At 45.8% G+C, this 27,414-nt stretch overlaps 1 protein-coding gene across 1 annotated transcript in view; it reads left to right on the forward strand.

Moving 5' to 3' along the window:
- Positions 1–27,414, forward strand: part of LOC144107669 (major facilitator superfamily domain-containing protein 4A-like) — a 422,352-nt gene that overhangs the window by 352,036 nt on the left and 42,902 nt on the right. The gene's annotated exons all lie outside the window — the stretch shown is intronic.

The following is a 27,414-nucleotide window of genomic DNA, read 5'->3' on the forward strand; positions in this document are numbered from 1 at the left end:
CGGCACACGACAAAACAGCATGCGACAAAACAGCGCACACAAAACAGCATAGCGACAAAACATCACAGGGAAAAAACGGCGCAGCGACAGAATAGCACAGGGAAAAAACAGCACGCGTCAAAACAGCACGCCGGACAAAACGGCACAGCGACAGAACAGCACATCGACAAAACAGCACGGCGACAGAGAGTGCAGGGAAAAAAAACAGCACGATGACAAAACAACGCAGCGCAGTACGGTGCAGCGCTGCAGAGGCTGCTGCAGTGGTCGAGTGCTCCAAGGCAGCGGCAAGCGCAGCTGTTTGTTTGTAGGCTGTCTGTAGCTCTTTTTTTAAATCGAGAAAATAATTATTTTCCAAGTTTGTTCTTTCATGGCGCCATACTGTGCCGCGTCAGAGCGGCCTGTTTTTGAAAGCATCGTGGACAAAAACTACGGGGCGTCTAATTCCAACTTCGTGCCAGTTACTCGAAAGCTATATGACGAATTGAGAGCGAATTCAATTCGTTTCGAATAATTTTGAACGTGCACTATTTCATTCGTTCAACGAATCGAATAGGACCGCAGCGGTAGAATTTCGATGGAGGCGAAATTCTTGAGTCCCGTGTACTGTGCGATGTCGGTGCACGATAAAGTAGCCCAGGTGGCCGAAATTTCCGGAGCCCTTCACTATGGCGTCCCTCATAGCCCGAATCGCTTTGGGACGTTAAACCCACATAAACCAAACCAAACCAAGTCGAATAGAAGGATGTGCTATTCGCTATTCGAAAATTTCGAATATTCGCACACCCCTGCACACGACCACTCGAACGAGCAACGCTCCTTGTTATTTATGAATTAATTACAACGCTTCAAGAACGAGCTGCAAGTATCTCGGTGGAATAACCATGAATACCCGCGAACAAATCTTGCGCCTAAGCAAAAACGTGACGACACTGGGCGCCTGTGGAGTGCCTGCCTGAAACATTCTTATATTATTACACACTTTATCCCTTCCCAATGCTCAAAGTCTCTTTATCAGGCCTTGTGTTGCGAGTGGGCGTGAAGAAATGGGATTTGCAGCGTTACGCTTAGCAGACCGTCGTAGCCTCTTTACATTTTGAATGAATTATACTTCACGCGTGATCCGCCGATTCCGCGTCCGGATTCGCTTGTAATTTTTTATTTTAAAAAATCTACTTCGCCCTTTAAGGACCAACACCACCTGGAACAAGTCCTTCAAGGGTAACAAGCTTAAAACCAGGATGTACAAGCTCCGGTGAGAAAATATGAGGGCGGGAAAGCGTTCGACAGGTATGGGATGCACTTGTACATAGGCTGCGTATCGCATCCTGCTTCGGCAGGCATGAGCTAAAGCCGCGCATCGGCTACATTGTGCCAAAGAAAGAACCGCACGATCGCCGACGACGCCGACGAACGGGCGTCTATAGTCTTTTCCCGTCTCTCGCTATTTCCGCCGCTGCCTGCGCTTCTGCCAGCAGCTGGCCTATGTGGTGTTGTTGACGCTGTCGCGTAATATGTGCGACGCGCGACGAAGAGCGATATGTCAAGCGCCTGCCTCGTTGTTTGCGCGGTGCAAGCGCGACACTTCGTGCGACAACGCGTCGCTGGCTCGTGCGACTTGGCCTCCACCTTGTAGGCTTGTGGGGGCCCGAGCGAGAAGCGAAACTTGGTGCTCGTCGAGGTGGGAGACAGCGCGACACGACCTTGCCATTCGGCAAAGTTCACGGTCGTTTTCTTCGACTGGAATCGGCGCGGGGAATCCGCTTGGTGGTCGTGAAGCAAAAACACTGCTGGAAGCCGGGCTGGGCGGTGGTAAACGGAGGTTTAAGAAAAAGAAGGCCTTTGCGTCTGCTGTGGCGTAATGCTATGGGACACGCAGGAAGCAATGCGGATTACGGAGACAAAGTTGATAGGGAGAAATATAGCTTGGCACGACAGGAGGTGTGACGGCCAAGGGAGGTAAGCGGTGTTCTGAAGCAGGGAACGCGAAATGGAATCGACACGCACTGAGGATCACGTGATTTGATAGTTGGGAAGTTTAATAATAATAATAATAATAATAATAATAATAATAATAATAATAATAATAATAATAATAATAATAATAATAATAATAATAATAATAATAATAATAATAATAATTGGTTTTGGGGGAAAGGAAATAACGCAGTATCTGTCTCATATATCGTTGGACACCTGAACCGCGCCATAAGGGAAGGGATAAAGGAGGGAGTGAATGAAGAAAGGAAGAAAGAGGTGCCGTGGCGGAGGGTTCCGGAATTGGCAAAGGGTGGCCTGTGCTGGCAAGAAAATGAAGGTGCAGGTAACTCGCAGAGTATATCCTGTCCAGCATTTAGACACTGATGATGACGGTGGTAACGAATACATTAGAGATCAGAGAACACCAAGGCGAGAGCTCTGACAGCAGAAAGCGCAGAGCTGTGCACCTTGTGTTTTAAGTGGTGCCTAACCTTCTGGCGTCTTTGACATCCCAAACTTAGTTACTGCATAATTTGAAACAGCATCAGTCTGGCTCGCAGCGGCAGCATGTTGTGTTTCTGTTTCATTAAGTAATACTTACTAATATGACTTATAAAACTTAAGTGGTGGCGCATTTAGCGTGAGCGCTTTAAACTTCGCTTCCTTGACTGCCTAGTAACCTCTTTAGTGCCTGACCTAAAAAAGACCTCAATTTCTCTTGCTCGCTTTTGAACTACGCTGTTCCTTACGGACAGGAATATGGCACCGGCTTTAAGTTAAAGCGGACAGCTGGGCTAGTTGATGCGATGTTTTGGCACGTTCACCTCTAGAATGATGCAGACCACGCCGAAAATATCCGAAGAAGCATTTTACTTCAAAGAGCGATGACCAGTGTACTGGCCATGCGGCCGCGCCACCTGCGATTACGGATTCGATTTCAATGATGCTGAAGGGGGGGGGGGGGTACACGCGTTACTGTGATTTTTACGTCTCTGAATTTTGTTATTTCTACAACTCGCTGCACAGCAATAGCAGCATTAGGAACTTTCAGTAATGTAAGATGCCGGCGCAGTATGTCGGTCGCCGAAAATTCCAACGTTCACCAGCTACCCATGGAGAAAGCTCTTTAGGCGTTTCTGACCCATAGAGGGCATGTGGACCCAGGAGCGCGCGCTCGTCAATGCACTAATTTAGTACGTTAACGTTTGAACATTAATGTGCTCGCTAAGGTAGTTAGTGTACTGCTGGTTACGTGGGCCAGGTGGGCTTGAGAATGAATGCACTTGAGGGCTCTTTGATGCTGCCAGTTGAGAAACACCACTTCCAAACTCATCTATACGTCGCGTCCACTCCGCGTAGGTTGACAGATGGTTGCGCCGCCTACGATTTGTGCAGCCAGTTGTCGGTGGCGCCCGGCCTACAGCTACTGGTTTCCCCCCTCTATTCGTGCTTTATGCTTCGCTGAACAGTTTGTCTGTACGCCCCAGGTGGCGTGACAGTCTGCTAACCCCCATGTTACGGCCCAATCAGAGTGCCATATTTTTGGGGTACGGATTCCATGGAGAGTGTCGTCCCATACTCGAAAGCAGCATGCCGAAACTACCGCAAGGGCAGATGGTTGACAGATGGTTAATAATTAATAATAATTGTTTTTTTGGGGAAAGGAAATGGCGCAGTATCTGTCTCAAATATCGTTGGACACCTGAACCGCGCCGTATGAGAAGGGATAAAGGAGGGAGTGAAAGAAGAGAGGAACTAATAGGTCCGTAGTGGAGGGCTCCGGAATAATTTCGACCACCTGGGGATCTTTAACGTGCACTGACATCGCACAGCACACGGGCGCCTTAGCGTTTTTCCTCCATAAAAACGCAGCCGCCAGATGGTTGCGCCGCTTACTGTTGCGCCGCCTACGGTTTGTGCAGCCAGTTGTCGGTGGCGTCCGACCTACAGCTACTGGTTTCCCCCCTCTATTCGTGTTTTATGCTTCGCTGAACAGTTTGTCTGTACGCCCCAGGTGGCATGACAGTCTGCTAACCTCCATGTTTCGGCCCAATCAGAGTGTCACAGTTTTGGCATACGGATTCCATGGGGAGTGTCATCCCATACTTGAAAACAGCATGCCGAAACTACCGCAAGGGCCTCGTATCTCCGTACGCGGCTGGAATCCTCATATCTATACGCCACCACCTCATCCAAGACTGCATTGGTATGGACGCCCGCAGTCATGAGTCATTTCCTGACAACCAGCGTGCACACGCTTTCACCTGCGCAGCCATGGTGCAGGAGTGCGACAAGGAGAAGCTTGTACGCTGGCTGATGAGTAATAATAATAATAATTGGTTTTTGGGGAAAGGAAATGGCGCAGTATCTGTCTCATATATCGTTTGACACCCGAACCGCGCCGTAAGGGAAGGGATAAGAGAGCGAGTGAAAGAAGAAAGGAAGAAGGAGGTGCCGTAGTGGAGGGCTCCGGAATAATTTCGACCACCTGGGGATCTTGAACGTGCACTGACATCGCACAGCACACGGGCGACTTAGCGTTTTTCCTCCATAAAAACGCAGCCGCCGCGGTCGGGTTCGAACCCGGGAACTCCGGATCAGTAGTCGAGCGCCCTAACCACTGAGCCATCGCGGCGGGTCGGCTGATGAGGGTTGTTTTGGTATTCCTGGGGTCGGGGTTGCGCCGCCGGGCTCAAGCATAGATCATCGAGCATTCTTCTGGATCTTACAATAGGAACGACGAAAAAAAAACCCCAAAACGCCAGCGTGCTAACGTCTTCGCATTTCGGCTACATGAAAATGCAGCCACTGTAGCTGGGATTCTAACCCCCCAACCTCCAGCTCGGCGGACGAAAACCATTATGAGCCACCACGGCGAGCTCGACGATCATCGCATCAAAACTCTGGCGCGAAGCGCGCCAAACGAGCGTAGTTGTCATGAGTCGCACGCGCCTGGCTCCCGTGTGACCGACGTGAGGGGAATGTTTCTCGCGACCATAGCAGCGTCTGTACGCGGCGGCGACAAGGCGGATGTGGCCGTCAGTTATGCAAATGAGAGCGCGTGCACTCTCCGGCGGCGTACGGGGCTCGCAAGAAGAGGAAGCGAGATGTGAACAGCGAGGGAACGCATCGAAAGACGAACAGACTCCAGGCGCGTCCGCATATAGCTCCACAGGCATAGACGCTTGTGTACAACGGTCTCGCTGCGGAGTGGGAGCAAGACGCATAAGGGGTGGTACGTGCTCTCACCGTGTTATGTCGCCGCTCTTGTTCGAGGTGCAGTTGGTTCTTCTCTCCTGCCCGCTCATTGGTCACTCGGCACATGCCATCAGTATGATGCATTTTACAGCTATTTATGGTTGGGAGAGGGGGGAGAAGAGGTGACTTTGGGCCAAACGGCCTCGCATTCTTAGTATGCGGTAACATCATCATCATCGTCAGCCTGGCTACGCCCACTGCAGGGCAAAGGCCTCTCCCTTATCTCTCCAGTTAACCCTCTTCTTTGCCAGCTGCGGCTACCGTATCTCCGCAAACTTATTAATCTCATCCGCCCGCCTAACCTTCTTCCACCCCCTGCTACGCTTGCCTTCTCTCGGAATCCACTCCGTTACCCTTAAGGACTAACGGTTATCTTGCCGCAGATCCCTAAGGTTCTCTTGCTTTCTTAAAACTTCCCTTGCACCACTGCAGAAGAGTTGAAGGCCAGATATGGTCCCTCGGGCCCATTTGTCTGCTTTGTGGTAGTGGCCGGTGCGTAGGTGACCATAATTAGTGCTTGCGAGATTCCCACGTGTATTGAAGCTCTAAAAGCGTGTTATATGGTTAATTACTGTTTTGAACAGCTTCCACGTGTTTTGTTTAGGCTACATCGTAGTTTCTGTTTGTATCCACCAAGAATCGACAGTGTGCATATTTGTTCACCGCGGACGTGAAAAGCCCACCAGCGTGTTTTGTATTGACGTGATGGGTAATTTTCCGCAAGCGCCGTGCGGCCTTATGACAACGTGAGGGAACTTTCGGCAGTTTAGGAATTGGGAAGAACACGGAATGGGGGTGGAACAGAACTGCTATATGTACCACCTGTCCTGCTTTGACCAAATTGTCGCCGACGCGAGCGCCAACATTTAGTCTACCTTACTGCGGTCCTTGCCGCTGTTGTGTGGGCGGAATATGCGTGCAGAAAGCAGCCATGACACGCTGTAATATATGTCAGGCGTCCCATCTAAATGCAATCAAGTTTTTTTAGTTTAAATACGGGCTGTCCTAGGTTAGTGAAAGTAACTTACTGCTGTTGGGAGTCGTGTGTCCTAGTCTGGAGTACATTTTTTTTTCGTTTTGCAACAATAGCTACGACAACTAGCAAACATTTTAAGTATTGGCTTCGGAAAAAAAAGTGTCGATTCGAAAGTTGGAAACCACCCTGAAGAACAGACGGCTGAAATGTTTGAAGCAGTGTTCCGTGTACCGTTTGCGTAGCATTTAAGCCGGCTCTAAAAGAAGAGCGCGAAATTCAAAATCTATAACTTAAAAGTCGGGCTACTGAGAGAATAAATAATCTGATTATCTCATAAGCCACGCTTATAATGCAAACGCCAAACCCTATTGGAGACAGCGTTTCACAGTATAGAGGGTTTTTTTTTTTTCTCTGATACCGTGTCTTGGGGCTCTCAAGATGCGGAAGTGACAGTGGTTTGTTTTGAATTTCGCGCGCTTTCTCTCGGGGCCGTTAAAAAAAAAAAAACTACCTAAATGTTACCCTGTTGCGAACATTTCAGCCGGCTTTTTTTCACGGTGGTCTACAGCCTTCAAACTGGCGCACTTTTTCTCCGAAACGAATGTTTAAAAATTTAAATAGTTACTCCTAAATTTTTATCCATTTTCACGAAGGAAAAAATACTGCAACATATGTTTGAAAGCTTGGGTTTCATTTAGCTGGGACACCTGTTATATACCGTCTTGAATGTCTCTTCACTTAGTTCAAAATATTAAACAAGGTTTTAGAGCTAAGGCGAATATTTGAACATGGTGACATACGTTTTTATGTAAAACATACTAATTTCACAGAGTCCGCCGTGGTGGCTCAGTGGTTATGGTGCTCGTTTGCTGACCGGAAAGAGGCGGGCTCGGTCCCAGACACGGCGGTCGAATTTCGATGGAGGCGAAGTTCTAGAGGTCCGTGTGCTGTGCGATATTAGTGCACGTTAAAGAACCCCAGGTGGTCGAAATTATTCGAAGTCTTTCACTACGGCGCCCTTCATAGCCTGAGTCGCTTTGGCGCAAACCCCGTAAAATCATAAAGCATAATTTCACAGAGGCGCTGTAACAACTTTCATGGATTCTCGTTTTCTTCGCGCTTTTTACGGTGTCAAAGAGAAAGGCGCGAAACATGTCTCCCTACGATGTGCAACTAGTATTCGCTACAAGTATTTACGCATGTTTTTTTTTCTTTTATTCGTGTTAGACAAGCAGCGCAGTAGAGGTATTACAGGGGGTAGGGGCAGCTTCAATAAACAACTGCACACTTTATCTGCAAAACACATCTTCTAACAACAATTCCTGATCGCAAATGGGCCGCAGAAAGCGATCAGTGCTGAAATAAATCTGCTCTGCAGTAGTACGATCATGTATACACTCTGTTCCTGATTACTGCCAGAATGTTTGTAAGCGCCTGGGTGTGGTACGTCCAAGCGCTCTGAAAAAAAATTAATGAAAATTGGTCGCTGGGGAAAGGAAATGGCGCAGTATCTGTCTCACATATTGGCGGACACCTGAACCGAGCCGTAAGGGAAGGGATAAAGGAGGGACTGAGAGAATAAAGGAACAAAGAGGTGCCGTAGTTGAGGGCTCCGGAATAATTTCGAACACCTGGGGATCTTTAATCGCACAGCACACGGGCGTCTTTTGCGTTTCGCCTCCATCGAAAGGCTGCGCCACGGTCCCCCCGCCATGGTGGTTCAGTGGTTAGGGCGCTTGGCTACTGATCCGGAGAACCCGGGTTCGAACCCGACCGCGCTAGATCTGAAACGCTAAAATCTGTTTTGTTATGATAGCTGTTCAAGATTAATTTACTAGTTTTTCTTGCGTTGTCTTAATGCAAGCCAACAAATATCCTTCGTCTTAATACACCCATACTTCTTTAACAGACTCTAAATTCCGCAGTTTGAAGACGATTGCTCTACGCCTTTTAATCACACCTTATATTTTGCTGACCGCGTGCTGTTTGTAACTGCCGCCTGTTTCCGCAAACCTAAATAATGTAATAAGGGGAGCAACTTTATCAAAGCCAAGGTTGTGAAGCGTCTGCAGTATTAATTAAAGAAGAGCTGTACAAGATTACCCTGGAAATATGAAGACCAAACAGTCAATATGACCTCTGCTATCAGTCACTGTTGTTATTCCGTGATGAAATTCTATTCAATGCTTATTACAGGAAAACGCTTTACTAAACCCGATGACGAGGCGGAGAAAACCAAATTCACACAGATGTTGTATCGAGGCCTAATATAACTGTTCAAGTATCAGGTTGGTGTAAGTCCTGAAAGAAGCACTACACTATCTTCCTTCTAGTCATCTGCCAGCTTGCCCTCTGCAAAATACTTCGCGTAGATAACATGAAGGAATTGTGGCTGCACCAACCGAAGGTGAAATACCGTCGTGCCCTGCACCTTTGTCTGAACAATGACATTCAGGGGCTCCACTATTCCTTTTTGCGAGACATCCCGAATAATAGAGGCATACGTATGACGTGAGGGTGGATAATTGACTTCAGAGGGCTGATATTTTCACAACCGCAGACCTTCGTTGTCTTCTGAACCCATTTGTTTTTCCTTTAGCGGAAATCAAGTAATAAACGTTGAACATACATTTTCGATAGACTCTTTTTACAGTTATATAATTGTTAAATATTGCAGTTTGCTAAAAAATACTCCCTGATTTGATTTGCTATGCTGCGAGTAAAAATCCGATCTTTGCGATTGAGCTAATGAGACGTCTGTTGATCCATAACTGGAATCTCTTTTTCAGTATATTGTCTTGGATACTCGAAAACACATAAGTAGGCGAGGTTATTCGTCCGCTAGTTAAATATCAGCCAAAGTTCAACAATGCTGCTCTTATAGTTCTCGTGATGAGGCTAAAAAATGGTCCTGCATTGTCTTTTGATATCACAGCGCAATATGCGCCATCAGAATGAACACATTGTAGGGCTCCCATAGTTTCGTTTGTAAATTACTTTGACCAAGCATAGCAACATCTACGAAAAGCGACTTATGCCAGGTATGATACGTAGATCGGATACATGAGGCGCGTTGCAAAGCAGCTGGCCAAGAACACTCTCCAGGAAAGGCGGAAAACCGTTTTGTTCATAACTGTGCCAACATTCCGCACAAGTCCTAGCTTACGCTAGTAATTAACCTTCCAATGCGCCTACCATGACACCTAGCTACATCTACAAAACTACAGCCAAGAAGCATACAGAGTCTGTACAAAAAAAAATTAAAAAGATGGTTATGACTATGTAACGCGAGAATCAGCGATAGCTGTTTAGGCGTTTAGTCACGTGACTAGTGGTGTAGTGGTCACGTTAGTGGTCACGTGATGCACCCCTGCACTGACAGGCGGCTGTTCCCAGCAGAGCCACCCGTAGGCTTAAGTGACCTAGGTTGACCATGACACAAGATCACGTTAATGTCACGTTCACTTGACATAATGTCACGTGACAAACGCACCCACGGTTACGCAGACGGCGATGACAGCAACGAGAAAGCCATGGACGGGCGCCTAACAGCGACCGCAAAAAAGAAAAAAAACGATTTTTCGCAGTTCAGGCATGACATCTTGTTCAGACGCAGGGGGCGATAAATCGACCAATTACAAAGCTAGATCTCTCACTCTGAATGACATGACACCAAACTTACTCGGCATATTTCGCGACTCATGTTCGCTATTATCTGCAGTTGCTTAAAGTCAAGATACCGTGCGCTAACAACATCATTAATGGTAACGCTCAGCCACGGTGGCTCAGTGTTATGGAGGTCGGCCGGGACGAATTTCTGCGGCGAATTTCTGTTCTCTCGATGTCGTATCGAAAGTGCGTGCTTATTTATTCATTTTACTGTACCTCAAATGTCCCTAGCCAGTATATTACATGAGGGGTGTACATGAACTGTACGAAGTGTTAGGTGGGAAGACTTGCAAATGCATACTTGAAGTGTGACTGATCACTCGGGGTGGTAGTGCGAGCTGGAAGACTATTCCGGTCGGTGGCAGTGCAGCCTAGAAAATGAATTTTGATATATGCTTGTGTGCGTGCAGAGGGGTATATAGCGTTGAGATGAGTACTGCTGGACAATCTGCAGGGCGGTCTTGCGATCTTGTTGCCTGGAGTTAATCAATGATAAAATCTATCGAAAAGAGAGAGCCAGGTTAATTGATGACGGGAAAAGAGGATGGATAAATCAGGCTGTATTTTCAGTGCTTTAAAGATGCTGCTGTTTTGAAATCAATCAGAAAAATCCAGCGAGGTAGTTCTGGATTAATTCAAGGGTTCTGATTAGATTAGATTCGTGAGGATCAAAAACGGCGCTAACATATTCTAGTTTAGAGTGGTTATAAATTCTTGACGGCTAGCAAATTCACAGAAGAGTCTGCTGGAGCCGGTCTGCGGCGCAGAAAGCCTAAAATACGGTTAGCAGAATTAATGATGCTGTTCACATGATGTGTCCAAATTAAATAATTTGAATGTTAAAACAGATATTTGAAGGAGTTTTATCGGGGCGATTATGATAGCGATTAAGAAAATAACTAGGAACACATGTTTACGGCGACAGTGTAATCATAAAGAGGTAGTCTTACTTTCAGTAAGGGTAATGTGCCATGTGTCACATCATGCAAGTATGTCGGTAAGATCATCTCCTATGATGGAATCATCTAAGCAGTTAGTTTTTGTGCGCTGTATAATGCAATTATCAGGGAAGAGGCGAATTTCAAGGGAGATATTATGAGGCGGTAATTTCTTTAATGGGTGCGGCGTTACTATCAAGACAGTTATAATAAATTTTTCTCATCATAAGAAGTAGGCGTTAGAAATAGTTTAACGCACCGCCGGTGTATAATGTATATTTCAAAGGTGCACCCGGACAATGGCGAGGGCAGGAAGTTCCCTTGCGTTTGCAAACTGATCATCAATAACGTTTGCTGAAAATTTCCTTGAAATAAGCACTGCCATTTATAGAGAACTCCAATTGAATGCCGATAACTTGCGTTGTATTAAGTTCTTATAACTGTTTCCACGATTTCCTAGCGTTATACCTATATGGGCTTTCTAAATTTGATTCGAAGATATTTATACCACTTTTTTAAAGTCAGCAGTGAGTTTATTTCTGAACGGCATAACTTCTTGCAGCCTTTTGACATTACATGTCCGCTAAAACTGCTTGAATTACTTATCCTTGTATTTTATACGCATAAAAAGTTGATTTGTAATTAATTCTTTGCTTGTTTCTTTTTGTGGTTAATAATTGTTGTACCCGAAAGGCAGCACTGTTGCTAAGCTGCAATTTAAACATTAAAATTTCTAGAACGAAATGATTTTTACTCCGTGTATATATCCGCCGTTTATTTTTTTTAAAGTGACAATAACACCTGTTTACCGCTCTTGCTGACGGTTCGTATAGTATTTTTGGACACTATGAGTGCGAAGCCATTGGTAATTCTAGAAAATTCAATAGATGATCGCTGAAGCCGGAACCAAGTACACCGGAGCAACTGACAGAATTTAAAAAAAATTGTAAAACATAATCAGATTGCTACCACAAGACCTGACTCACGTTAGTTGTTCAATGACGTTCTCACCACCATTTGCTAACATTATTTCTAAATGTTGAACCTTATTGGGGTTAGTAGTGATAAGGTCGGTATTCAAATCACCCATCTTCGCTACGTGTTAGATCAGGGAATCCACTAATTCAATAGCGAATAATTTTAATTTTGAAGATTATTTAGTGCACCCGGAGTTGATAGGTAGACACAAAGACATTTTTGTACATAACGGTAACAGATACAAAATCGTCACATATGCATGGAGTCATGTAAGTTCTTGTAGCGATGACAATCACGGATATTTAGGAATCCTGGTAGCGCGTGACTCAGACTGCTGTCTTAAAAACACTCTACCCTCCAAATCCAAGCAAATTTGTGGTTATTTTTTTTGCCTTTTGTTTTAGCCAGCCTTAACAACCATCTCTTCATTGCTGTAAAGTTCCCACAGGGGCTTATGACAGGAAACTTTTTTTTTAATGTAAGGTTACGTGCATCAAACCGCTGCAACCACAGAGTCCGGTTGGAAAGCAATGACCGCGGACTGTTCGTCCTCGTTAAAGGGCAAACGACGCATATGTTCAGTGTTGCTATCAGATATTTCCGGGAGTTCCAATTGCCTGCCAGTCTTGCTGATTTCTACAATGAGGTTGTCATTTCTATCAGGTACAAGCCCGTGTATTGCAATGTTTTAGCGGCAGCTATGCTGTTCTATTTCGTTTATTTCTTGCTTTAGCTTTCGGACGGTATTCGCATCGCTTGAATTTTCAACCGCCTCCACTCGACGCCGTGATTCATAAATTTATTTGTCATGTCGGTTCAGATCGCCTTTTCCCTCACAGACCGACACTGAACAGACTTCCCTCTTCTGTATTAAGCATAGTTTCCTGCACGTTCATTAGCCTGCCTAACTTGTTGTTCTGGACAATTTTCTGTTTATTTTCGCTAGTGGAACTTGAGACTTACGAGATTCGTCGCATCAGGTCATTCCGCTGTCTGCTCGCATTTTAATCATTTTAGCGCATTCTCAGTAGCTTCTGATAAGCTTTAACCGCAGTTTTCGATATGAAAATGTCATGGTCATGTTACCATAAACATAATTGTTGCCGCAGGTAGGGCATGTGCCTTTCAGCACAGAGTCCATGGCAATGAATCTGCAATCGGCTAGTAGTCGAGAAACAGTGAAAGAAACTCTAAAAGCAGCGGCAGAAGCGTTGGAAAGGAAAATGGCTGTCTGTCAATAATTAATTGTCTCCTACCAATCTGCAAGAATTTGAAGACAGGACTGGGCAGAGTGCACTGGACTGCGCCGCCGCCACTGGTGTGGCATCGCTGAATTATTTTGTCCATAAGCCAGTCTGCTAGAACTCACCCGGTAGTTAGTGACCGTTGAAATGTGAGCGACAAGATTGAACTGCGTATGTAGTTAGTCATTTTTGAAACGCTAACGTTAATACTGACAACGCCAGTTGATTATGAGTTTTTAATGAACCAATAATTTAACCATATGCGACGATTGAAGGTTATGTCTTCCAGTGGCGGATAATTGTAAGTGCATGAAGAAGATTTTGAAGAGGCTCGTGAGTGACTATAGAACACAATGTACTGTTTAATACACTATCGATTTCGGAATCGGAGAAAGGACAGCCATTGTCATTACAAAGCGGAATAGGGTTTGAGTCAAGGGGACAACTGCTTCCAGAAGCTCTCACGATTTCATGCAACATAGATAAGGTATAGCATAGTAAAGGTCCCGTATTTCTTGTACCATTAGCGCATCGCAGTTTTTAGCTGCAACATAGCATTTATCCGAAGGTACTTATTAGTTAACCTACGTGTCAAAGTGGAAGAGGCGCTCTATCTTGTTATTCAGTCTTTGTGAAATTGCATTACACCAGTGGTCTTGTACGTGCTCGGTAACTGTGAGGGTTAAGATTTAAACTATAATTACCCGCTGCGTTTTCACTTTAAAAAGGAGCCTGCTTCATTAGGTTAAGCGAGGCCGAAGACTCGAGGCGAAGCTCTCATAAGACATTCTTAATTCACTAATTACGTAGGAGTGATATTCCGTCTCATAAAGTGTTTTTCTTCACTTTCTTGCTTTTGAATAAATTACGAGAGAATGTATGATGCATTATTCAGTCATTACTAAGGCGCTTTGCGGGGGCACGTAACTGCGGAGAAGCGTTCAGCATGGGAATTCGGAGTCAACTGTTGGAGGCACTGTTTATCTAAGTGCACTTCAAGGTGCTTTGCGTCGTACACAATAGCAAAATATATATTGAAAACGTAGTGTAAAGAGTATAGACATTTTCGCACTTTTACTAGATAAGGTTGCAATAGCTCTCCAGGAAAACGAGGCAAGACCTTCTTTCATGCTAATTAATAGTTTTTATCTTGAAGCATGAAATACAAACGCTGACCAGCAAAGCAACAGCCTACCGCTTCTACCAAAGAGCTTCATTCCAAACCCCCAAGACAAAATTAAGACTCGAAATCGTTTACGCGATGACTAGGCTTGCTAGTTCCGCTCTGTTCATAATTTTTGCTTCTCTATTTTTGCAGGTAAGGATGACTGCCATATTCAGGCCGGCGAGGACCAGACACCGTGAGGCCGCCTCGGGTTCCTGTTAACGGTCTCGAACAGTCAGTCTTCCCACGCCTGTACTCTCTGTCCACGTGAAACGAATTTCGCGCGTAGAGACCATCGGAACTCCTCCTCCGCATTGTTTATAGCCGCCTCTGAAGGAACCTGGCGCCCGAGCGTCCGTGCCTATCGGTGCCAGCGGGAGCCACATCCGGCTGCGCCTTAATTGGAAAAGCTCGCTTTTGACTTTGCATTCGGCTTGTGTTATCGCGACAATCTGCCGCTCTCGCGTTGTCACCTTCGAGGACGCATACCCGGCAGCAGAGAAACCGCCGCAATAAACCAAGGCGTGTGTGCGCCATAAATAGTTACCTCGCACGAAGGCGCCTACACGATACCGGACGTAGCACTAAACGTTCGCTCACGCCCATCCACAGCAAGAGAACTGTGTTCACACGCCACCATGGAGTGCCGGGGGGGGGGGGGGGGGGGCACGGTCAGCTGGTGTGCTACATAGTTTTCGCCGCATGCAGTCACGCACGTTGCTAGGCCCCGCTAGTCATCTGTCTTTCAATTGACGTCAATGTCGCCGTCTCTTTCGATTGGCCGCCGCCTCTGCTCGCGGACCAATGAATCACCACTCTTGAGCGGATGACTTTCGCGACGGTTGCCCGCGGTGCGGTCTCCAAGCATATGGGTCAGCCATTAGCGGAAGGCGTCGCCGATCGCAACGCGGCGGGCGGTTGTTTTTCGCGCCGAAACACCCGGCCTCCTCTTTCAAATCCGGCGCGTACCGTGCGGAGGATGGCACGCCGCGAGCTCCTGTGACGCGCGTGAAGCGGAACGGTTTCGCGGTGATGTATAGATAGATGCCTCCGCCTCTGTCCGCGCTGCTGCCCGCCTTGACCTCTTCGACGCCACGGATGGAGGCTGGTTTCTTGCGCCGCTCGCTCGCAAGATGCCAGAAAGGATTCTGGAGAACTTTCGACAGAGCAGGAGGGGCGGGCGGGCGCCTTGTACCGACAAGGCGCTTCGTTGTTTCGACCTATGGCACGCCCACTTGCACTCGCCTCTTCCCCCCTGCTCTTTTCCTGCTTGCCGGTCGAAAAACTTTAGCCTTGTCGTCCGATGTAATAGAGAGCGTCAGAGATCAGGATGTAGTTCACACAAAGAATCATAAGGCGCCTTTGTGTCTCCCCTGGCCGGATGTGGCGATCGCGAAGCCATGGTTTGAAAGGCTTGCTCACATCGAATTGGTGAACATACCTGCGTTGGCCGTCTTGTTGTCAGCTTGAGGTGTTCCTGGACGTCAGTCGATTTTTCTTAACACGGATGTGATTCGTCATATAACTAGAGATAAATACCGTTCTCTATATCTATATATTTTTTGTTATTTTCGTGGTGTCAAATAAGCTCACACACGTAAGCACGAGAACGCGTCTCCTTGAAGCTTCGCGTTGGCAGTGATTGTTCCGTTACCCTGCGGCGTTTCTCGTGCAGTGCGCTGACGCGCGAAGGCGGCTCATTATTAAAGCTTCCGGAATCGTTAAATGAGCGGACGGTGCCGAAGGACGTCACTAGCTTTGCGGCAACGTTTCGGGCCTTTGGATACGCCTGCTGTTATGCCGGTGCCCGTGCAAGGTCCTAGAACGGGATTTCGCCGCATTTCTTAGTCTTTGAGCCACTCATGTATAGTATTCGCGGTATTGGCGGCGATGAGCAAACTACCTGTGAATTCGCCCCCTTAGTGTACAACTTGTCACTTTTCACCGTCACTGAGGCCGAGGATGTCATAGATAAGTGATAGCGAGAGTGCATTTTAGAGAGCGCCTTGTCAGCAGCAAATATGGCTGGAAAAGAGGATCATAAAGAATAACATTTGTAAATTAATTGAACTTACCATTTCAGCCGCAAGTTGTCATGTACAGAGCCAGCGAAGTGCACTTCTTGTCAAGTAAACTCCTGCCAACTAAGTTTTCCCCTTGGCTTCGTCTTAGGATATATATATATATATATATATATATATATTATATATATATATATATATATTATATATATATATATATTATATATATATATATATATATATATATATATATATATATATATAATATATATATATATATATATATATAGCTCTTCCCGCTCTAGTTGCATTCAGAAGCCCTGGAAGTGTGAAAAGGATAGTTCCCATCACCACCGAGAAGTTTCGCATATTCCCAATGAAAAACAAGCCACTCTGTAAGGCCCGAAAAAAAAAAACGTGCTAGTCTCTGTGCTCTTGTCAGAGGTTGCCTATTAAAGTAGAATGGAAGGCAGTCAATCTCGTAGCTTAGGTGACTGAGCACAGCACGCAACGTGCTGAAACCATGTGCTCGGTTCCATTAGGTGGCGTTATGCCTCTTTTTGTACTCTTAAAAATTATGTGTTATTTCAAACTATCATTGATCAAAACATGCTGCGGGGTTAATTTGCTAATTGTTTTGATAAATATTACAGTGCATTTTTAACGGCGAAGAAAGAAGTCGGTGGGACAAACTTCTAACATATGATTTATACGAAGAAAAGATGCGTCAATACATATACCACACATGCATGCGTGGCGCGTAACAATTAATCATTCTGCAATTTAAGAAACGACGATCCTCTAAGCTTCACTTTAAGCTTTTGGTAACCTTAGCCCCCGAGCCCCTCATTTCTCATATCTCTCTTAGCGCATTGTTCACATTTATACGTAAAGATAACCGCGCTAGCCTACAGCTTCTAAAAGGCAGCACTTCATATTGCTACGTGACGGCGAGCCATTGACTGAGACGAGATGAACGACGGTTACAGGATGATTCAATGGCGGATGGCCAGGCGCGAGCACTCTTGCCCGCGCCACTGCACAGTTGGTCGTGTTCTAGTCCTTTACACTACGCCCCGCCGCGGTGGCTCAGTGGTTAGGGCGCTCGACTACTGATCCGGAGTTGCCGGGTTCGAACCCGACCGCGGCGGCTGCGTTTTTATGGAGGAAAAACGCTAAGGCGCCCGTGTGCTGTGCGATGTCAGTGCACGTTAAAGATCCCCAGGTGGTCGAAATTATGCCGGAGCCCTCCACTACGGCACCTCCTTCTTCCTTTCTTCTTTCACTGCCTCCTTTATCCCTTCCCTTACGGCGCGGTTCAGGTGTCCAACTATATATGAGACAGATACTGCGCCATTTCCTTTCCACTAAAAACCAATTATTATTATTATTATTATTCACACTACTCGGGGCCGCCGAGCGATCGTCCCGATCGCGCACGAGAAGAGTTTTTAATTTTTTTATTTATTGTACCCTCAGGGCCAAAGGCATTACAGAGGGGAGTGGGTTAATTAGGATAAACAACAATGAAATAGAATACAGTGAAAATAGGTATTATAAAATAAATTTCCTCCAGAATAAAACAAATAACAACATCCAGAAAACGTAAATAGTGTAGAAACAATGTATACAATACAGTGGAAGCAGATAAAACACACAATCAACTTTCTTCAGAATAAACAATATTAGCTACAGCGTCATGAAAGATTTTATTATCAGGATTGGCTGCAATATCGGGGGTAAGGCGGTTCCATTCCACAGATGGGCGGGGAAGAAATGACTGAAAAGAAGATTCGGTGTGGCATGTTGGGATGCCAACCTTGTTGCGGTGATCGATGCGACGTGAAATGTATTCGGGGAGTGGCATGAAATAGTCGTGAAGCGCGACATGATGATATAGCTTGTGAAATAGTCTTAGGCGACCAATGACGATGAGGATCATGATAAGGTTGACAAATGGTTGAACCGGAGAAGTATGTGACGGGCTTGCCGCCACGATGGATGAGATGATCGGCTGATGAGCGTCGGCCCACAAAGCTTCTGAGGTTACGTCGTACAAATACCTTGGAATTCAGTTCCCACCAAATCTTTCATGGTCTTCTCATATTTCTGCAGTCTGCAACAAAGCGTCGAGGACATTAGGTTTCATACGCCGGAACCTTCGAAACTCACCTAGCTCCGTTCGAAAACTTGCATATTTTACATTTGTTCGCCCACAGCTGGAATTTATCTCACCTATATGGTCTCCCCATCAAAAATATCTCATAGATATGCTCGAGTCCATTCAAAGCAGAGCTGCCCGGTACATTTTTAGCAATTATAGTCGCCTCGCAAGTGTATCCCAGCTTAAATACCTTAATGACATACAGACACTTGAAATTCGTCGCTCCATTTCACTTCTGTGTTTATTCCATAAATATGTTCACACCCGTCCTTCGTTGTTACCTCTGGCATCACCTTTCCGCTCTTCACAACGCTTACACAATCAACTCAGCTTCAACCGGATATATGGGAAGACCCTGTCGTTTAATTCCTCTGCATTACCTAGAGCAATAAAACTCTGGAATGATCTTCCTGACAACATAATCTCTTTCATTGATCCTGGTGAGTTTAAAAACATCTATGTATACATTTATTGCCATAGTGATGTTCGAAATGTACAACAGTTTCATTTGTTCTTAACGTTGTTTCGTGTCTGATGTTATTTTAACTCGGTTTTGTATAAATTTCGTGTTCCTTTCTTGTATTTGACTTGTACCGCGTTCTTGCACCGATATTATGTATGTACATCTGTATTTGCCCCCCTCACCCAATGCTCTTCGGGGCCTGTGAGGTACTAATAAATAAAAATAAATAAAATAAATATGCAGGTCACCTGGAGCCCTCGGCCGAGGCTTATGGACGCACAGAACGGCAGGGGTGGCTGTGTTCTTACTTGTATGCGGCTTGTGGCTTCGGTGGGGTCATAAAGTCTCTTCGCGGCAGCGCCGTCATTTCGTCGCGTTTCCTGGCAAGGCGGGGGACGTGTGCAGCCCGCTCCACGTCACTACTGACGGCCCATGGGAACATCGTATTCCCTGCAGCGACGAACTGCAAAACTGAATTTCTTTTTTTTTCCTCCACATCATTCGCACTCAGCGCGCCAACACTCATGATTAGCCGCCGCGGTGGCTGAGTGGTTATGGCGCTCGGCTGCCGGCCCGAAAGACGCGGGCTCGATCCAACCGCGGCAGTCGCATTTCGATGGAGGCGAAATTCTAGAGGCCCGTGTACTGTGCGATGTCAGTGCACGTTAAAGAACCCCAGGTGGTCGAAATTTCCGGAGCCCTTCACTACGGCGTCTCTCATAGTCTGAGTAGCTCTGGGACGATGGACACCCATCACAAACCTTAAAATCACCTTAAAAATTATTCGCTTTTCTCGCCATTTTTTAAGTAGCCTTACAAGCAAAATAAATTCAAATAATTACGAACAAAAAACAACACCACTGGCACTGCCGGTAGCCTATGTTAGTCAGAATCAGAAATGTTTTATTTTAGTGATTTGTAAAGGAGGTCCCTAGAACTCAGCACAGGTGTTGTGTAAGGTGTCAGTAAATTAAACACACAGAAGTGATCTATACAAATAATAAAACTATGTGAACAAGTTGGTGTAGATTTTGTAACTACATTCAGGTTCAAGTGTTCGAATTGCTTGTTTGTATGACCGAAGCGATGTGTATGAGGTAACAGTGTGTGGTAACATATTACACAGCTTTACTGCAGAAAAATAAAATGAAAACGATATATAATCTTTTACGGGGGGGGGGGGGGGGAGGAGGGGGGAGAGGTGGTGCGGCTAAAATGTTGGATAAAATTGATCGAGCGCATGTTTGTGTGCTTTTGAGCGGTACAGAGCGACAGGTTACAACGCAATGAATCCGCTTGTTATTTGACTAGCAAATGTTAATTAATGTCTGATATTAGGGGTTGCGTATTAAGTTGTGAATATGCAAATGTTATTGAAACATGTCTTGGAAAGACGAAATAATTACGCGTAATGCTGCTTTTTGAGCCACTTGAATAGGATGTGGCTTAGCAGGACTGTTAGACAGACCATATTCTGTGACTGCGTAGTTGATGTGCATGTGTATAACGGTGTGATATATCAAATAAAAATCAAAACGTAAAAATTTGTAAGTACATGTGGGATGAGTGCATAGACATCAGTATACAGGCGAGGTTAGACACGGGATCGCCGTTAGATTAACTACTAAACTAAATTACAATTGAGCGCCTGCACAGAGAGGCACATTTACAATAGTAGCAATGCTGATATGCGCAGAGAAACGTCACCTATGATGCTAATGAACAACCTAAAAGATTATCACGCTGAAAAAGAAATATGCAGAAAAATAACCAACGTTATATATGTGATTACACGAAAAACCAAAATTTACACTGCAGTGCAAATAATATAAATATTCATTATAAAAGGCACCAAAAAACAGTTGAAACAAGAATTTAAAGGTAGGTTTGTAAAAAAATTCAATAAGAAATTAAAGAATTAATCGACGATAGGAATCTCATAAAAGGAAAAGAAATTCTTGTCTGCGTCGTCCTGTATGTCTTTCATGTTTCCTTTGCGCTATATTTTTACATAAAGAAAAATTCTGTAAACTCTTCTGCTCTTGTAAGAGAGCAATCTTCGAAGTTTATTTCAACATAGGCAAAGGCATGGGTGATTTTTAACAGAGGGGTAGATTATTCCATACAGATATGCAGATGAAATGCAACCTCCTTTTTTTCATTGCAAAAATTTCGGGTAGCAAAATTTTTTTTAAGCTGCAACTCTAGCGATGCTAGAATTCTGTCAGAAGTTGTTGGAAATCAATTAGAAAAAGAAGTTTGTTGTTCATTTAACTAAAAAAATACGAAAGTCCCATTCTACTGAAACAAATTATTAGGGTAAGGCATTTACTGACGCAGCGAAGGCGTACCATAAAAAATGTCTGAACTGCTGGTAATGATGCGTATGGCCTGATTTCGAATGTGTTTGATCAAGTGAAAATGACACTGGCAAGTATTTCCCCATGCTACAATGTCATAGTTTATGTATGTATAAAAAAATGAAATGTAGAAAGATAACAGCATGTTGGACGAGAAATAACAGATTATTTATAGTGTGTGAAACGGGAATAAATTTCGGAGCTCCCGAAAAAAAGGAATCGCTTTGTATATTTGAAGGGTTATATCGTATGCGCGTCAGGGTGTTCGTCAAAAAAATGTTTCTCTAACATTTTTTAATGCTGTGGCATTAAACCAATTTTTTTCCCCCTGCTCGATCGTATCTTTGTGCTCATACCTCATAAGTTGTTTTAGTAATGTTCGCAGAAGCACATTTTTTTCTAGCCACTGCGTGAAATTTTTTAAAGCTTTGTTTGGCTCACAATACAATTCAGTTTCGTTATATGGATTAACAACAATGTTAGTGTCGTCTATATATTAAGTGTAGAGTCCTGAGATATGCAGGATAGAAGACCATAAATGTAGGCTAAAAACAGAACCGTTCCGAGTGCAGAATACTGCGGAACTCCACTACTTGTTGTTATTCGCAGATGTGTATTCCGTAGTGGTGAAGAATTTGTCGCGATTAAATAGGTATGTTTTCACTTATTCTGTCGGAGTTCCTTGAATTCCATAGCTTTTGAAGCTTTTAAAACAAAATGTGGCAGTTTAGTAGATCAATAAAATGACCCATTGTTAGTTGTTTAGTCTCCATCTCGTCGCATATGCCCGTAAAGGGTATCATGATGATCACGGTGTTTTATGGCGCCCAGGGAAAGCCAGGGGAAAGCATGTACCAACTCTGTCACCACTGGGTGGGTACCCGGCAGCGCCGGGGACCGCACACCGCGCCCCCGCTATGCGTGGCGGGTGCTCAAACCACTAGGCGGTCCAGAAAGAGTAAAACAGTTTTACACTCACGGTCAAGGATCACATAAAAAACAAATCGCGCTAATTTCCACTTTCACTAATCCTTAAGCTGCCTGCCACTATTTCATAAGTGCAGACGTAGTACGAAACAAAGAAAGGTGCTAAGTTGGGCTAAAAGAAAAGGAATGAAAAATAAAGTGCCCCGGGTCCGTACCACAGAGTCTAACGGGTTTTTTAAACCAATGGAAAGTTAAATCAAATTCTGTTGGTAAAATTTGTGTTTATTGTGTTTATTCATCGTTATATAAAATGCTTTCATACAGTAGTCATTTGCCACCAGTTGACTCGATAAAACATCTAGGCGCTGCGATTAGCCCCAATTTGTATTGGAGAACGCATATTAACACCGCCCGCTCAAATCTAAAATCGTAGTGTTGTATAGGTGTGCTGAGAAGTATGACAATCTTTTACAATTTTGTTTTAAATATTCCCTAACCATTCATGCGTCATTCGCTGTTGGCGTACCGTACAGCGGAGCCAATAATAAGAGCCAGCTTTGCCTTGGCGCTGAGAGGCAGTTGCCTTCTAGGGGACAGCTTCCAACAGAAAGGTCGATGACCGTGGCGGCTGAGGTGCGTTGGCCTTGTCACTGCGCATACCATCTCTGACGAGTTTCCACCGTCACGGGTAACGGTCTTCACCTTGCACGCGTCAGTCGGAGGACGCCCCGTCGCATTTTGAGCGTGTGTGTGTGAGCCACGCTGACGGATGACGTAGACAGACGCGCTCACTTGAGGCTACCTGACTCGCTAACCAGTTCAGTTCAGAACCCGAACATGTACGCTATACTCTTTACCGTGTTTTCTTTCCATTTTTGTTATTAAACACGGAGATATGGTTGTCTCTGTTCGGCCCGAGAATCCAAGAAGCAAAGCTGCTGGTTGTTGCAAACGCGTCGGCCCCAAATCTAAACTGAGTGCGATGCCATCGCGCATTGCACTCCAGGGCGTCGTTTGTGTTTTGCATGGAATTCATCGCGCTCCCACCGAGCTAGCAATACGGGGATGTGCGTCAGTCGGGGCACGTCGCACGCAAGCAGAAATATCTACTAAGGCGTAGTATAAAGATTAGCTCGCGGGCACTTCAGGTAAAAAAAGGGGAGGGGGGGGGAGAAGTAAAGAAACTTCAGGAATGGGGGTATAATTGAGTACGGAGCGCCGCCTTCTGCACAGCATCCCGAAACATTTGCTCTTCGCATTTGCTGTGCTTGTTTTAGTGTTGCGTCAGTCGTACAGAGGCGCGGCGGTAGACAAGGGGTCCCCGCTCACAACAGAGTTATAGTGTCTAGACTGTTCTCTCCTAAGAAGGATAAGTCGGGATACTTGGTGCGAGATGTATACACAATTAGGCGCTTGCGTATATGTTATTTCCTCCCGTCCCGTTTGTCAGCGCTGTTTCGTCGTTTCGTATTCTTCTCCCCGTCTGTAGTAAGCGCTCATGTGAAGTCCTTGTCAGGCAGCGCTGGTCTTTGATTAGCCTTCAATAAGACTCCGGCTAATTCGCGATCGACAAAGATTTACCACGTTCAGCACTGCGAAGCTTAGACTATTCAATAAAACGGTTTGCTCGAGTAGATGGCACATGTTACCAGTGTATAATGCGACGGCTTTAGCTAAAAACATTCCAAAAGCGCACAGTTCGTATTCCTTGCACGCATATTCCGCGCAGCTTCCGCTGGAAAAATTAGTGTTAGAATTACCACATCTCTTGCGTCTCTCGTGGAAAATAAATGCAAGAGATTGTGTCACCACACAAAGCTCTGTCAACCATAACTTCGCCCGTTCCCGGGATTGCCTGAACCCCGTGACTTCTAGTCGAGGACCACGTGACTTTGGTTACGTTATCCTCGAGAGTTCCCGCTTCCCGATAAGCATGCCCCTTCTGACTCTGGCCCGCATGAAGAACTTTCTTTTCAGCCTTGAAGTGAACACTGTAATTACACATTTAGTGCGAAAGCACTAATACGGAGGTTCAGAACCCTATAGCTAAATCGTCTAGTGTATGTCCAAGAAGCTGGCCCAGCGCGAGCGCCCCGTCCCGAGGCATTGCCCGCCCATCGTCGTCTGTTATGTGGCACTAATCCGTGCTTTCGCACTGACTCGAATGTGGTAAAAAACGTCGTCTGTAGATTTTGAGCCAGGAAGGACTGAAAGTTATATTGGGGTCATCCCTACGTGTAGTGCATTGCCGCCGCCATGACGGACAGAGAAGGTGTTATCAAATGAACGACTTATGCGGGTAGCGCGCAGATATGGTAAATGCAGAAACAGCAAAAGAAAAAAAACCAAAGTTAAAAAAAGACCCTGCTATGCAGGGTAGCCAGAACAAGTAGATTCAAAACAACACCACACTATTTATTAGTCAAGAGAAGCGAGTGTAGATTGCAACAACGCGATCACATTTTTCTCTATGCTATTCGATGGCTGCGCAACGCACCTGTCTTTTTTCTTCTGAATGAAAAAAGGACCTCGAACACGAGACACGTGATTTTTTTCCCGGTAAACTTTCTGCGTGTGGTCAAATTCCGGGTGGGAATGCAATGCGAAATACGAGCATGGCGGTTATAATGCGTAAGCATCCCTTGCTTCATGCGTGGTGTGTGCAGCAAGTGTCCACACTTTCTATCCACAAAGTAACTAGGGTAGTAACTCGGTTAAGTTCGGAGGGAAGTCGCGCCAGCTGAGCGAGAGTTTGCTCGGGGAGAGCAACATGGGTCGCACAACCCCTACGGGTGGCTGTGACGGGAACAGCCACCTGCCAGTGCAGGGGTGCATCGCTTAACCACTGCGCCACTGCGTCTGGTATAGTGGTACGAGGACTTCGCCCATCTATGAATGTGATGTGGAGAATGGGTTAATGCCTATACGGGCATTAACCCACTGAGCTATGTGGTGGCCCACGCGAACTAGGTTACAAAAACGCACAGAATACCACAGACATAATCAACCACAAATGCACCAACGGAAACAGCAGTAGGGAACAAAGCTTTCGCATTCATAGCACGTAAGGAAACTTAGGTGGCCCCAATTTTTTTTCTCTTTTTTTGTAGGGAATGTTGGTGACGCGGCGTATTTTAATTCGCCATACTGCTCGGCCGATGTAGTGCTTTCCACTGGAAAGGGAAACTTCATGGAATACCTTTCTGGGCACGGCAGACAGAGAGAATGATGAACAGAAAGGCAGTGACCTTCTTCACACGGTGTGACGACCTGTGGACAGAGATACCAGTGTGCGGTGTGGGATTGCGTCTCCTTGTGTCTTACATGTCTGCGCAAACAGGATTTTTTTTACTTTTGGCTGCTTTTTTTTTACATCTTTCTGTCTTTCCCATCCACGCTTCCCGTATAGATTAGTTCAGTTGATAAAGTTGGGCTGTCCTGGCTTTTTTATGTCCGCGATTTCTTGGGCGTTTCAGCAATCTTAGGTTCCATCCAACTCGCCCAACTTTCCGTCTCTCAGAAGGACAGTTATACTCCGTTAGAGACTAGCTGCGAAGAATCATCGATGGCAGTTTAGTTCATCATTTCATCATCTTTATTTTCATCTTAATATTTAAAAATTAGAAAAAAACTTTCTTCCTACAGAATCGTTAGCTGCGAGGTCTGCTTGGTGTAGCTCGTCCATGCTATCCTATTCTCATCAAAGTGTACACTTTCAGTTTACGACATACTACGACAGCGATGACTAGGTTGGTAAGCTTGTAGTTTCTCATACAGCTGAACCTGTCCGTTCGCGCGGAAAGTTCGGCTCTTCCGAACATTACAAAATCGCACTCAATGAGTAGCCGACAGCCCATTTGCCGCACGTGTCCCATAGAACGAGCAGGTATTATTTTGTTTTTGAAGAAATAAAATGCGCAGAAACTGCAGTCCACACAGTGGAGACCTGAACCACGCCGTAGAGCCGAGGAATGAAGGACGTAATCAAAAACAGGAGAAAGAGACGCCCTAGTGAAGTTCTCGGGATTAATTTCAACCTCTTTGACATCTTTAATCAGCCGGGACGTCGAACAGCACACGTGCGCCTTGTGCGCTTCACTTCTATCGAAATTGAGGCCGCCTTAGACGGGATTCGATCCCACGACCTAGCGCCCAGCAGCTGAACACCGTGACCGTTCAAACCACCGCAGCGGGCGCCTCACACGAGCCGATTCCCGAGCCAATTCGCTCCACGTAGGACTGCCTTCAGATTCGTCGGTACGCGCCAAGCCTTCAGGGTGGCACGTGCCACCCAGTTGCCACGCGATCGGGCCTTCTGTCTCTGACGACCGGGGATCCACCAGCGCACGCAAAGGCAGTCCGCGAGCAGCAGCAGCGAGTCGGCGTTCAAGGTCTCGCCTCCAATGAGGGCCCGCTAATTGTCCCGGTCGCGGCCGATGTCCTCACGAATGGTCACGGCTTCGGAGGACCTTCGACAGGTGCGGTGATTTACCGCGCTCGCCTCCTTGCTCTGGACGTGCACGCAGGGATTCGCGCGTCTCCAATCAGAAAGGGGGGGGGGGGGGCGATTATCTTCACTCACCCATAGACGCGCTCGCGGCGAGCTTCCCCACACGTGCTGATAACTGTGCCACACCGTGTTTCTCTGTTCGCGGAGGAGCAAGTTAGGCGTCATAAAAAAAAAGAGGAAAAGTTATAATTTATAGCCGTATTCAGCTGTCTGAATTCCCCGTTCGTTTCTTGGCTGCGAAGATGTCCTGGCTATTACTGCGGCATGGAAATTGTCTGGAGGAAATAGCAACCTCCGTTTTGCAGTCTCAGTCTAGGTGGCGATGGGGGGGGGGGGGGGGGGGGGGGTAACTTACGTGGTACTGTGACTACCGCGGCTAATTTTTGATTGCGTAAACGCGTCAATTACTGGAGTTACCCCTGTCGTTGGATTTAAGGCGATCTCACGATGCTATGCTAGTCTCGTGCCCTGTGCAGGACAGGGGGCTTGAAAAGTGGCATTTGTATGCCGCGCGATGGTCAGCGCGATGGGAGGATGCTGTAATTTTGCTGTTAGCCTAAATATCTATTTGAAACGCTCAAATGCGGCGCCGTCTCATTACTGTCGGTTTTACGCCAGCTTGTAAGGGCATCTCCAGGCACTACACAGTGCAGATTGGAGGTTATGCAGTGTGTCATTAAGTTTTCGTGCAGTGGTTAGCAATGGGAGTTTTTGTGTAGGTGTGATTCTATACAGGTGAGTTAAGCTATCGGATCTAACAG

Source organism: Amblyomma americanum, chromosome 10 (assembly GCF_052857255.1).
Source record: "Amblyomma americanum isolate KBUSLIRL-KWMA chromosome 10, ASM5285725v1, whole genome shotgun sequence".
Lineage (NCBI taxonomy): Eukaryota > Metazoa > Arthropoda > Arachnida > Ixodida > Ixodidae > Amblyomma > Amblyomma americanum.